The following is a 13,474-nucleotide window of genomic DNA, read 5'->3' on the forward strand; positions in this document are numbered from 1 at the left end:
CCATAACCTGCTGTTTTAATAAGATTTCTCTATTCACATTGTAACAGAGCACTCAATTCTACTTTAGCTACAGCTATTGCCTCAGAATGCGATGGGGACAGTAACTAACATATTATACAGTTGTCTGGAGATGCCTTGTTCTTTTTTTCCCTATTTTTTTTTTTGTTTGTTTGTTTGTTTTGCCTATATTTCTTGTCTGCATTTTTTTATACAGGTTAGGAAATCTTTTCCTAAAGGACATGTAGATTTTAAAGCCACTGTGCTTTGAATGCCAAGAATGGATGTTCAGAGGGGAAAGAAGTTTTATTGGTTATCAGTGCACTTCTGTAGGACACTAATATTTCTCAAACTTAGTCTTATTATAAAATATGACCATTTTTAATATTTAGTTGGAGCATAGATTTCTGTGACCCATCTTTCAACAATAATTCTCTGAATTAGCTTTATTGATCATCTGCTTCATCTTTTCAAAGTTTCCATTCTGCTTTACAGCAAAGAGAACATGTACCCTTCAGACCAATGACAGAGTCATCCTAATAAACTCTGGCATAACTGAATTTTCTCTGGTGCAATGGAGGTGTTTTTTTTTTTTTTCTTGCAAATTCTCTTCTTTGTCATTTAACCTGATCACGTGCAAGCTTTTGGACTCTGAGTCTATCCTCATTAGTATCTTTCCAATACTTCATACAAAAAAGCCTAGACTAGGAATATTGTATCTTGGTCATAAGATACTATGTTGCATAATATATATAACATAAACTACCCTATAATACCCTGTTTGGTGAGCTGTTGGTCCATCTGTGTTTTATTTTTGTTGAATGGTACACTGAGTCTTTCTGGCTGAACATTAGAAGGGAGACATTTACAATATAAAAGTCACACAAGTCAAAAAGGCACACTAAAGGGGAGGTAAAAAGAATTAAAAACTGAGAGAAAGTGAAGACTTTCTAAGTAGCCTTTTTCAGTATGCAGTACTGCTGCGCTTGACAAATGATACAGTTGCATTTTCCATTCGTTCATGACAACACTGTTTCTTTTCTCAAAGCTGTCTTATTGGAAAGAAAAGCCACATGGTATACCAAAGAATGTTCTTAAAGCCGATGCTAGCAGCAACTTTTTGCTGCATGCAAAGACAGTGCTGCATTTAATAGGGGTCACAGTTTTCATTATTTGGCAACTACAGTAATTTAAAAAGGCAGATGACTGAAGCTTCCTTTTACTTTTTAAACATTTCACTTCATCTTTTAAAGACAAAGGAGAAGTACTTCTCTCTTCCACATCATTTACCTCAATGATCACTTAAGCATAAAATTAGAGAAAAGAGAAGAAAATCAAGGATGCTGTCAAATCCTAAGCACTATGCTAATGAAATCACTACCTTCTGCATATGCTTTTTTGCATAAAATTGTCTCCAAGTCTTAAAATAGATTTGCCAACACAGTTCTGACATTATTCTTTCATTAATTCATTGCCTGGTTAATTGTATCCTATTGATGATAGCAATCTATTGATGCCCTATTTTCTTTTTATCAAGTAAAAGGTCACATCATCTGAAACCTGCTATTAAGCAAATAGCAAAGAAACTGAAAGTGGTAATAATAGTTTGCCTGCATACACAAGGTTGATGTTGAAACAAAGGTGAAAACATACCATTTACAACTAATCCTTGTAAAAATATTGCAATAGCTGAAGAAAATATTATATGACACAATTTCTGTTTACACATATAAGGAAACAGAACTGAATTCATTAAAAAAAAAAAAAAAAGAAAGAAAGAAAGAAAACCATATATAATGTCACGGGAAAAAATATTGCTGTCTACCATATCTATAGCTTGACAACTCTTGATAAAATACCCTAGAAACAGGTTCACTTATAAATAATTCAGTTTATAACCATCTTGAGTGCTACTCAGGAGTATAATATCACTAACTTTTATTAACAGAGTGGACATTTTTTCATTTCTTAATTATCTGTCCTTAACACTTTTTTTGTCATAGTAATAAAAAAATACACTACACAGTCTTGAACATTGGAAAAATAATGGTCATTTATGAGGAGAACAGCATGGTACACAGTACAACTGTCAGGTATGATTTCAGTGATGGAGTGGGATTTACTATACCACATGTGTGTGTGTATATATATATATCTTAAAATCTTTTTTATAAAACTGGGAAACTGAGAATCAGAAAAAAAAACAATTATCTCATATGAAGATTATTTAACATAATTTAACAAGGAAATTATATAGCCAGGAATCTCACTGAAGATATGTTCCTTTCAGCCAGCAAAAGCTGTGAGATAGAAAGTCACTCAAACTTCAAAGTAAAATGATGAAAGCCTGGATACCAATCTTTGTCTCTAAATCTCTCTGCTATTTCTTACAGCCAATGTAAAACAGATAAATAGTTCAGTGAGCTGGGACTGCCTCTTGAAGTTCTCTTCCTCCTACACATGTTCTATCAGGTACAACTGTTTAGATATAATTTAATCTAAATAAATTTATGGGACTTTAAATCCTGATCTGAACAATTCACTTCGGGCTACTCAGTACCTATATAGAATTGCTGTCCCTACAATGCTAACTCAGGTATTTCAGCTCTAACAGAATTAAAAAAAAAAATTTAAGAAATATTTGTGACCATGTTTATTATATACAATGTTTGTTTAAGAGCATATTACCTTCTACTCTGGATATCAATGGATATAGGCTTTACTCTAATATGCACTGAATAGGAAGTGTTTCATTCCTTAATATCTTTTAAACAGTTGTCATTCTTCAGTACACCAAATAACCTGTGCAAGCAGTACAATGAAATAAGTTCCTAATTAAGAAACAAGCTTGCTAATTCTGCATCAGTACTAAGAAAGCGCTTGGGAAACTGCGCTCTTGAACACCAGTGCATGACCTAAGTCACATAAGAACAACTGCAACCCAGCTACTCAAAGGTGTGATTTTCTTCATGTCCAGAAATACTGCAGCAAATTCTTAATGGTAATAATATTTTGATCTCATTTTACTCTTCATGAAAAATACCCTGGCTTGAACGTAAGAATGTGTTTCACCATGCAATTGAAAGTGATAACACCTTGATCTCAAGACACTCAGGCTGGTTTCTTTCTTTTCACCAATTTTCCTGCTGAATTCAATTCAGAGAATGAATGATGTTAGCACTGACTACAACCTCTCACCGGGTTTAATACCTAGGCAACACTTAAACAGTTATTAAAGCTATAGTTCAATTAGTTCAATATACCCGCCCATGCTACTTTTAATAATTTTTATCACATTGTCTTTTTTTTTTTTTTTTTTTTTTTTTTTAAATACATTTTGATTAACATTTAAGCAGCAGAAGGAATCAAGTAGAAAAAAAAAAAGGAGTTATAAGGTGGATTCACAGATTCCTCCTGTGACTTTAAAATCTGACAGGGAAGCATGATTACTTTTCCAGATACATATGGTAGATCGCATTGCTTACTTTAATAATAATGGGTAACTAATACAAGAAACACATTACACTGAACTATTTTGCAGACAGACTGCAGGAACAGATATGATTATAAAAGATAAGCTTGTGTTTTCAGTATGTCCCAGTTCTTAGTTTAATCAATGGATCCGCTTGTATTACTTTTAGACATGTTGACAAACAACTGAAATGAGAGAACGAAATGAGCGAAGGCATGAGCACAGCAAAATGAGCACAGAGAATGACAAGAAATTGAAATGTGGTGAACCAACACACTCACATCAGAACTTAAGGATTAGTGGACAAGAGTCTCCTAAGCTTTGCGGCATTTAACACAGAAACAGACGGTCCTTTATCATGAAGTTACTGAAAACTAAACTAAGTAGATTTTAAAGTATGAAAGACTGTGAAGTGTTGGCCTTTAGTATCTACAAAACAACTAATTGCAAGATTTTCAGTTTTGAGGAGAGTGACATGCAATTTAAGACTGCCAAAAAGAGCTGAGAAAAGCTCTGAATATGTTAATAGCAACCATTAACAGACTTGCTCTTTTTTGGTCTATTGTAACAGATGGCAATAGTTGGCAAGGGATATTAACACAAGTTTTTTTTCAGTGCTTCACCAGTTCCCATTAATATTTCCCCAACCCCGCCCCCCCCCACACGCGCTCCCGCCCCCCTCCAATAAATAAATAAATAAACAAACAAACAAGCACAAAGAGAATATTTGACAGCAAGAAAATCTTTTTTAAAGAAACTTGTCCAAGCCCCAGGAAAATGTATTATGATTCTGGATTAAAAAATACTGCTCACACTCTTTTCCATGTAATAAATAATAGAAATTTTAAGAAATCTATGGTAGCTTCTCCGGGTTGATGTATACCCTAATGAGAAAAAAAACTTCACTGTGCAGTAGATGGCAGCAACAATTAGAACACATCAAACTAAATACTACTTTATAGAATCAGAGCTTATGTTTGAGAGCTCACAGTTGAAAAGAACAGGGCCCAGAAGTTAGAAATTCTCTCCCTTCTTGCTAACCTGCACATAACAATCTGTCTATATGCTATTCTGTCCAAACAAAACCATTCAAGCCAAGAGAGAGTATTTTGATTACAGTATCAATAGGTCTACATTACATGTCTGTGAAGTTTTGCTTGGAAAAAAAGTCGAGAGAAGATTTAAGGTCAATAAAATTACAAGTACAAAAGGAAGATACAGAGAAGTTAAGCATTAATCACTGTCCTCACAATGCAGGAAGAAGGCAGTGAGGTAACTCATTTATATAGACACAAAAAAAAAAAAAAAGGAATATATTTTCTTCCACACTGTTTCATAGAAACTCATTGCCAAAAGAAGTTGTGAATTCTGAACAACTAGATGAGTTAAATGATAGTAAGACAAATTCAGGAAAGAGGAATCTATTGAGAGCTCTTATAAACCACTATGTTCTTAAAGTGCACATTACTGGCAGCAGGATGTCAGAGGAATTATTGCTATTTTTCTTCTCTTTTACTGGCCACTCAGGCTTTTTTAGCTAGACTATCTCATCATAAATGTTGTTTCCTAAGCTCTTAAGAGCTGTGAAAATGAATGTTATTTGTAAGTCAATTCTTCTCATTATACATTACCCTGCTCTCCTGTACTTACGAAGATTTTGTGAAGAACTTACTGTAGAAAAGATGTAGGTTTTTTTATGATATTTTTAAAGGAATATATAAATTGAAATAATTTTGGGTCAGTTTGTCAGGACAAATAAAGAATGAGCTTCAGAAAGATACTGCTTTTTTTTTAGGATTTAGGCTCTTTTGGATGTCAGAAGGGTATGTACTATCTGAACAACATTAGAATTTTGACAGGTCTTGGATTACTCATAACCATAGTATTCTAGAAATCATTGCAGTCATCAATGTTCAAATCTGACTTACTGCAATAGTACCTTGTTAGCTGCACTCTTACTTTAGTTTTCCATGTTTTTCCAATAAAAATATAAACTCTAAGATCATTCATTAAAAAGTTTTATAATATACACATGCAACATGAACAAAAATCACTTGCATGTCAAAACTTTACCAGAAAGCTTTTGAGCTATTATATCTATACTAAATATTTATAGAATGTAGACGTACACTTGGATGAAAACAAGTGCTGAACTTGTTTGCAAGCATTTGTTCCAAGTCCAAATGTCGGTACTTGACAAGAGACTTGTGCAAAGACAGTACCCAACATTTTTGTTAGAAACTATTCAAAGATGTTCTATGTACAGCAATAAACAATGTAACCTATCTACTATGAAAAGAAAAACATGCTACAGTTATAAAATCAAACAGAATTTTGATGTTGCAGGCATAACCAAAGAAGGCATGAATGTGAAAGGAAGGATACAAGAGAAATCCCTCAAAGTCAATAGAAAAGTGATTGCATATAAATTATTTGTCTTAAGTTGGGATACTAATCTTGTTTTCTCCCAAGTTTAAATTATTTCTGTCATATAAACATGTTGAATGTTAGCAAAACAAAGTCTTATATTTTGCACTTCACTATCTTTCCCATACATTAAATAACATTTTCAGCTGGGGTCAGAGTTACAATTGGCTATATTTTGAGTGCTATACTGAATTGTTAATAGCCAAAAAGCAACTTCAATCAAAGAAAGACTTGGGCAGTGACTGGCCTTAGGCCCACTTTATTATTTTGTCCACATGGGATGACAAACGGTCACTTTAAATTGATCATAATTCATTAAATGTTGATTGGGATTCTGATCTCCAATAATGAGTTTTAGCTGATGCCAAGTAGCTTTGGCTATACTTTAACATCCTATTATGTTGAATGCCCTGAGGACATTCATCAGAATGACAGCTATTTATCTGTTATATAGAATAGTGGATGTGATACAGGAAAACAATTTTGTTCAAGGATTTAGATGGCATTACGCTCCAAAAATATCACCACAAAATCCAGAGCTCAAACAATGCATTATATTAACAGGATCCAGATGGAGCTATTTTCATGTTTTACTGTAGCCTGTTCATTTGTATTAATAATACATAGAGCTGTGACTTTGAGGCTTTCACAGAGACATGGCAGAACTCTCCGACTTGTCTCAGCACGCAACTAATTACAGATACCAGCAAGAGATGAGTAGGTACAGAGAGATTTTTGTAACGACTCCAGCATTACTTGTTGGCATTGCCAACAGCAGTATACTATGTGTCTGAATGAGAAGTACATTAGCACTTTTTTCCCCATGGTATTATCTGACAATGTACAATTTTAATCCTTTCCATCTCCATAATACATTTATCTACTGTGATTTTCTCAGGGTTTGAACATATACGCCACACAGTGTGCTGGCTATTTCCTTTGATTTCAATGCTCAAGACAAAAAATCATGTATAATCAGTTTGTTTATATAGGAGCTTCATTATCATAATGCCTATGTTCTTCAGAGGGAAAAGTCCTCATGAAAGATGTATGGCTCTTTCCTTTGCAGTCTCTTTCCTTGCCTTCCTTCCTGTACTTTCCCATGGCCAGAAAAATGTTGTCTTTTAACTGCTAATTTAATCTCTAAATTTTTTCTGATATATTTTTCCCCTTCTTCAGTTGTACATTTTCATTTCCATTACAAAGATAAATCCATAAATAAAGTTTTTGAGCTTTAAGGTCTATAAGAACAAACTTTCTATTATGGCATGTAAGTAAATTCAAATTCCTCCACAATTTACAAAAATTAAGAAGCTAATTATTCATCTTTCACACAAGATTCAAAGTAACATTAGAAAAACATGAAGATCTGATTGACAGAGCTGTGTAAATGTCTACAGCCTATTTCATGAGGACTAACATATGTAAATAGAATAGATTGCATGGAGTACATTTGCAGCCCTCAATTCTAAGATAATCTAAATATGCCCTCAAAATTAGTGAGCATGAAGAATCTAATGTTCAGATCCACTAAGGTACTCAGACAATTACTGCCAAAAATTCCATCAAGATCTCCAAGCAAAAACCATAACTATCCTTTACCTTGTATTTCCCCATATTTTAACCGTGTTTTCCATCCTTCCCCTATTCTTCATTTCTGAAAGAGGCTTCAAGATGTGAGAACTGCTGGCTTACCACACAGTCTAGATTTTTTATTCTATTCAGAAATAATTCAATTGTATTTAAATATAGTTATGCAGGTAAGTTCCTTCTGTGACTCCTGGAAATATTCTGGAGGGTGTATACCCACTCCTCTCTTATGAACATACTTCTCGATATTCTGTTTAATATTTAACCGGATAGACTTTTTACTTTATCACTTATGTTTTATTTATTATTTCACTCACTTTTTACTTAATTATTTTTACTTAATTCTTGATCAGGATTCGAGAATGTGATAAAAGATTCTCAGAAGCTTGTCAAAAATATCTGTGTACAAGGAGATGTATTGTACATAGGCATGGACTCAAAGACAAGCAGCCATCCTTAGACTTGCTATATCTCTATTTATTTAAAATAAGGAAACTGATTTTAAATAAATAAAGATGAACTACATGAAGAATGTCACATTTAGGCAGAGGGGTTAATCTTAGACTTCTAAAGAAATACAATTACATTTAGGAATCATGGGACTGGAAAAATATGAGTGTTTTCAGAAAACGAATTAAAAATACATGTGAGAAATTATGTCAGACACCACACATTTACATAAGCTTAAATAATATGGTGCTAAAGTTGTTCTATAGCCATATGTATTTGCCTTCAATTGAATAATAATCTTTCTCTAATGAATTAATAAGTGCTTTGCATTAAAAGAAAATGTTCATACATAATCCAGGAGACAAAACAGTGGCAAAGCATTAAGATGTCATTACAAATTTTAAAGTACATTTACCTTAATGGATATAGAAATTACTACGTAGAAATGAAGAAACTCCACTCATAAATATGTTCAGTTAGGATATTACATTATTTTTTAAACTATTACACTGACTTAAAACTGAATGAAGTAGGTTTTCTCCATGCTGTCCTTCTCAAGTAATAATTTAATGCTCCCTGAAAATCAGCATTTTTCCTCACAGTACCTAGTATTTTGTGAATAGAGTGGAAAGGGAATGTCTAACAACAAAAAGTCGAAATAAGGAAAGCTAATACAGCTACTATCCCAAGCAGATGAAAAATGCTTTACTGTGAAAGTAAAAAATTTCCAGGGCATCTAACTAGATAAGGATTTGACCTCTCCCTTTTGAAGTTCTTTCACATAAGTAATATATACTTTCATTTTGAAATCATCAAAACAGAAAAACCTCAGTGGGTTTGAAGAAATATCCTCATTAAGATGTCAAACTTAAAAGGTCACATTTATCAACTGACCAAATGAACCTGCCATCTCATTTCGTCTCATACCATTTAAATTCATCTTGTTCTTCTGTGCTAAATTTTAAAATATCAGATTTTATTTGTGAAAGTTTTATAATAAAATTGAGATGTCTGGAAATTCTGTAGTCAAGGAGGTGTTCTCTTACGGAAATGCAACCCAACATATTGAGTAAATGAGTCTGAGTCTCCTAATGTCAAGAAAATTTTTAGCAAGAACTAAACACTAGCTGAATTCTCAGAAGCTTTGTATTTTATTGCCTGATCTAAATCAATAATTTAAACAAACAAAAAAATAAGTGGGCTAAAGGACAGGCTGGGGCCAAACATACAGTTTTACCAGACAGCCATGCTTCCTCTCTGCATAAGGACAGTATACACCTTGCTTGTCAACAGATGTGGACCCTCTACCTTTGGGATGATGAGCCCTCCTGTTGAGCAGCTATCATGAGGCGAGCAGTGCCACATCCTACAAGCAAAGGAGGATTTCATCTCTGGACCACTGTTTATAACCTTGATCTCTCTTGCAATTCTCTGCTACTGCTCCTTCCCACAGTTTTGAAGCTATTTTATTTGCTGTCACTTGTCCTTGTTACAGCCCTAGGTGTCCCACTCAGAAACTGATTTAGACTGGGAGTTATTCTCTGGAATGAAAGCATTCACTGCAAGAACCAATATTCCTTTCTTCCCATACTGCCACTGCTCTTCTTCCTTCTGCTTATCAAGCTATCCTGAGCACAGTTAAAGAGTCAGAGGCTTCCCTGTTATTCACATCCATAAGCAATGCAAATGGTTTCACATCTGCTCTTGACTTTGGTTCTTCTAGACATTTGATTGCTTAACTGCAAGAATTTAATCCTCTCAATTCTGTCCTTTGTAACAGTCCCAAGATGAGGCACATTTTTCTGATTACAGAGGGCATTCACTGGAGGTGAAATCCTGGCCTTGCTGAAATCAATGGCAAAGTTCCATTGACTTGTTCATCCTCTTAATCCTCCTTTAATCCTCTGTAGGGCTAGATCAAACATAGTCCTTCCAATTGTACCCAGAAAGGAAGAAGAAGCCAGTGCAAATACTGAAGTATTATGTAATGTGCTCCCTCTAACTCCTCTCACCTTGTTGATCAGCCACAGCCTGAATGTTTTGTAGACGTGTTTTTGACTTCTCTTCAAATATTGCACCCTTCAGCGTACAGTGCAATATTCTAAATCATGACATGAACTTCTCTTTCATTTTCATTGAAAAAAACTATGTTTTATCGGGCATTTTATGACAAATATTAATCTCAGCAAAAGACAACTTTTTTTGCTCTAGATTTACACAAGGCACATTGAAGATTATATACTCTAGCTTTGAGTATACTAAGAAATCATTTAAAAACACAACAAAAATACCTCTGTGCTCTCTACGAACTTCCCTGGAGTCACCATCTTCAATTCTGTCTTGCTAGTGAATTAATAACCCTCCAGTCCAGTGTGGACTTCAGCTGATCACTGAGAAAAACACTTAAAATGAAATAACTCAGCCTAGGGAAACGTGTATTCAAAACTTGGTGTCATCTCGTTGCCCATGGCACTAAAACTCAAGGCACACACCTATGCCTCCTATAACTGTAAAAATAAGAAGTAAGAGATGAATAGAGTTTCTGTTAACCATGTTAACAGAAGCAGTACTCCCACAAGCTGAACAACTAGGATTAAATGTGCAGGACCCCTGCTTTTGAAAATACAGGTTTTTGGTAAACTTCTAAGCAGATGTGCAGTCAGTAAGTAGTAGCAGTACTAGACCTACCCACTGGCTCACAGAAGCATTGCCAATTGGCCACCAAAAGAGACAAGGGAAGACCAAGCTGAAGAAGCAGGGAGCTGGGAATCATGCATAGTGTTTCTAGCTTCAGTCCTCAAAAGGCCAAAAGGAAAGCACCAAGGACCATAATGAAAAAATATATAATCATATATATATATCATATTATATAAATATAAATAAAGTAATAATAAAATGAACAGCTACTGCATATACTGAAATTAACATAAACCTACTACAAGTTAATAGATGCCACACAGTTTGAAGGAGCGCTGTGTAGCGTGACTAAATGTACACCACATTAGATTGATAATCCTACTAAAAATTAAATGCATGTTTCTCACCTATTCTGCAATATCAGATACATGCAAGTAGTAGTTACAGTTGATAGTAAGTGATAGCAAGTTGATTCAAGTAAGTGTACAAAACTGTCCTTCTTGGTATTACCTCAGCTTAAGTGACACTGCTGTTTAATGCAACAGACTAGGCTATAAATCCTTTGATTTTAGTGTTTCTTTATACATATTTTTATTTTTTGGTACTTTTAATTGCTTACTTAAATAATAAATATCAGTAGTCTCTACCTCTAGCCAATGAACCATGAGCTAAGTATTGATGCTGTTCTAAATGGAAAAAGCACGAACAAGGATCTGTTTCAGAACAGAAACCTATTAAAAATCTACTTGTTACTGTTTCTGTTATAGATACTTAAGAAGTTTGTTAATGTTCTCTTGTACCAAAATTTGGGGTTGGAGCAATATTTAGAAAATCATCTCATAACATCTAGACTCTGGTTGGCTGTACAGTTTCTGACAATCAGAGATCAGAGCAAAATTCATCAAGAGGCAAAGTGAAAAGTCAGGCAGCACCTTCCTGCATCTCACTTTTTAAACTTTACTAAACTCTCGGAGAAATAAATAATAAAGAGAGACTTGGCTGAATATCAGGAAGGTATGAATGACAAGGCACAGCAACCTGAATGCCAGAAAGCTGGGAAAATGTCAGATTCTACCCTGCTATCACTCTGCCAGAATCTGTCAAAAAGACATCTGTCCTTTCCAGTTCGCAAAGCAGATCTGCACAGAAAGCTCACAAAGGTTAAAGCTAACCAAAGCAGAATTGCTTTATTTCTGACACAGATATTCAACCCTTTGTTTCTTACTGTATTGTTTTATAGACTTCGGTATTAAGAACAAGTCCACCTGTCTTTGCTAACACTCCTTCTGAATTACTCAGAGCACATTCACTTATTATTATTATCTGTATCTTTTTAAATATTTTTATTTCTCCTTTAGAAGTTTCAGAAAATATGCCACAAACATCTGCATGTTTATGCAAATCAAGGTTTGCTTTTTTTTTTTTTGTAAAAGAATCTCTTTCTGGACATATCATTAATGTTTCATCAACAGAAACAAGTTGAGAAACAAGAGAAACAAGTAATAAAATTCTTAATATGTGAATGCCTAGATTTTCATTTTTGCTATTTAATTACAAAATCTGCTCAAAGTTAAAAGTAAGAGTTAGAGAGATGCTTTTTTTTTTTTTTTTTTTTTTTTTTTTTTTTTTAGTTTTTTTTTTTCCTTTTTTCCCTTACTATTCTTTAAGGGAGCACTTTATATTAAATTTAAACATAAATTAAAAAACACGGAGATTTATCACTTTAAAGGAGTCCAGAGTTGCAGGAAACTACTTAGGAGATTTGTTTCCTTGAGGTTTATTCCTGTAAATTGTGAGTAGAAACCAGTCAGTAGCCTGTGAAATTCATTATTTTCTCTCCCTCACCATATCATCCTAATGAGCTATGTTTTCAAATGATTTTCTGCTTTCCTTCATTTTACTTCAGTCTTAATGTCCTCTGCCCTTCATTTCTCTGCCACCTCTGTATAATTCTCTGATTTGCTAAGTACATATTATACATACTTTGAAATGCCTCTTCATTCGTATGGTTACTCTGCACTCAAATTCCAAATCCTGTCAATCATATCCAGTGTTTCTTTGTTGGTGGGAAACAAATTGAAGTTCACTTGTTTCTTAATCCATAATGTTTAATTCTGTGACTGGAAAAAGCAAAAGGTGTTAGCAAATAAAAGAATTTTGTACCTGTATTTAAGCTGAAGAAGCATCATAGTATAGAATGTTCTTATTTAAGAATAAAATTTTATATTATATATTGTAATACTAGCATTATAATGCTATCCAAATACTTTGTAGTGAAAATTTGTGTCAAAGTCCAGACCTTCCCTTCTACATGGACAGCTGCATGTGACCTCAAGTTTTTCAGAAACATCTGATTGAGCACACCAGACTAGCCCGGTAGTCTCTCTTAGGAGGAGAGAATCTTAACATAAGTTCCTTTATCTTCTTTCAAAGATCCTCCCCAGGCTGATTAATCATCTTCTTGGCCACTGGCACTTGAGATACATACATGGAAATATTTTAATATCCACCATTGAAATAATAAAATCATGCAACTTTTCTTTCATTCTTCCATGCACACTGATATTCTTGCATAGAATCTTAGAAAGGCTTGGGTTGGAAGGGACCTTAAAGATCATCTAATTCCAACATACTTTTATAGTCAAATGATTTTGCTCAGATTCATGTGCTTCCAAGAAAAATTGCTCATCATTTCTAACATGACAGATGGCAAGAAAAGCAGAACCAAAAAAAAAACCAAAAACAAACAAACAAAAAAAGAAACACCTTTTTCTGATGCTAAATCAGATCTCTAAGAAGATAATGCCTCCTCACAGCTTGCCACGTGATGCAACAATGTAATAAGAGGCATTATTTTCAGGGCAGCCCTAGTAACATGAAGATAACTATATGGAGAAAAGG

Source organism: Lagopus leucura, unplaced genomic scaffold (assembly GCF_019238085.1).
Source record: "Lagopus leucura isolate 7727_CA_CO unplaced genomic scaffold, USGS_WTPT01 Super-Scaffold_100002, whole genome shotgun sequence".
Taxonomy (NCBI): Eukaryota; Metazoa; Chordata; class Aves; order Galliformes; family Phasianidae; genus Lagopus; species Lagopus leucura.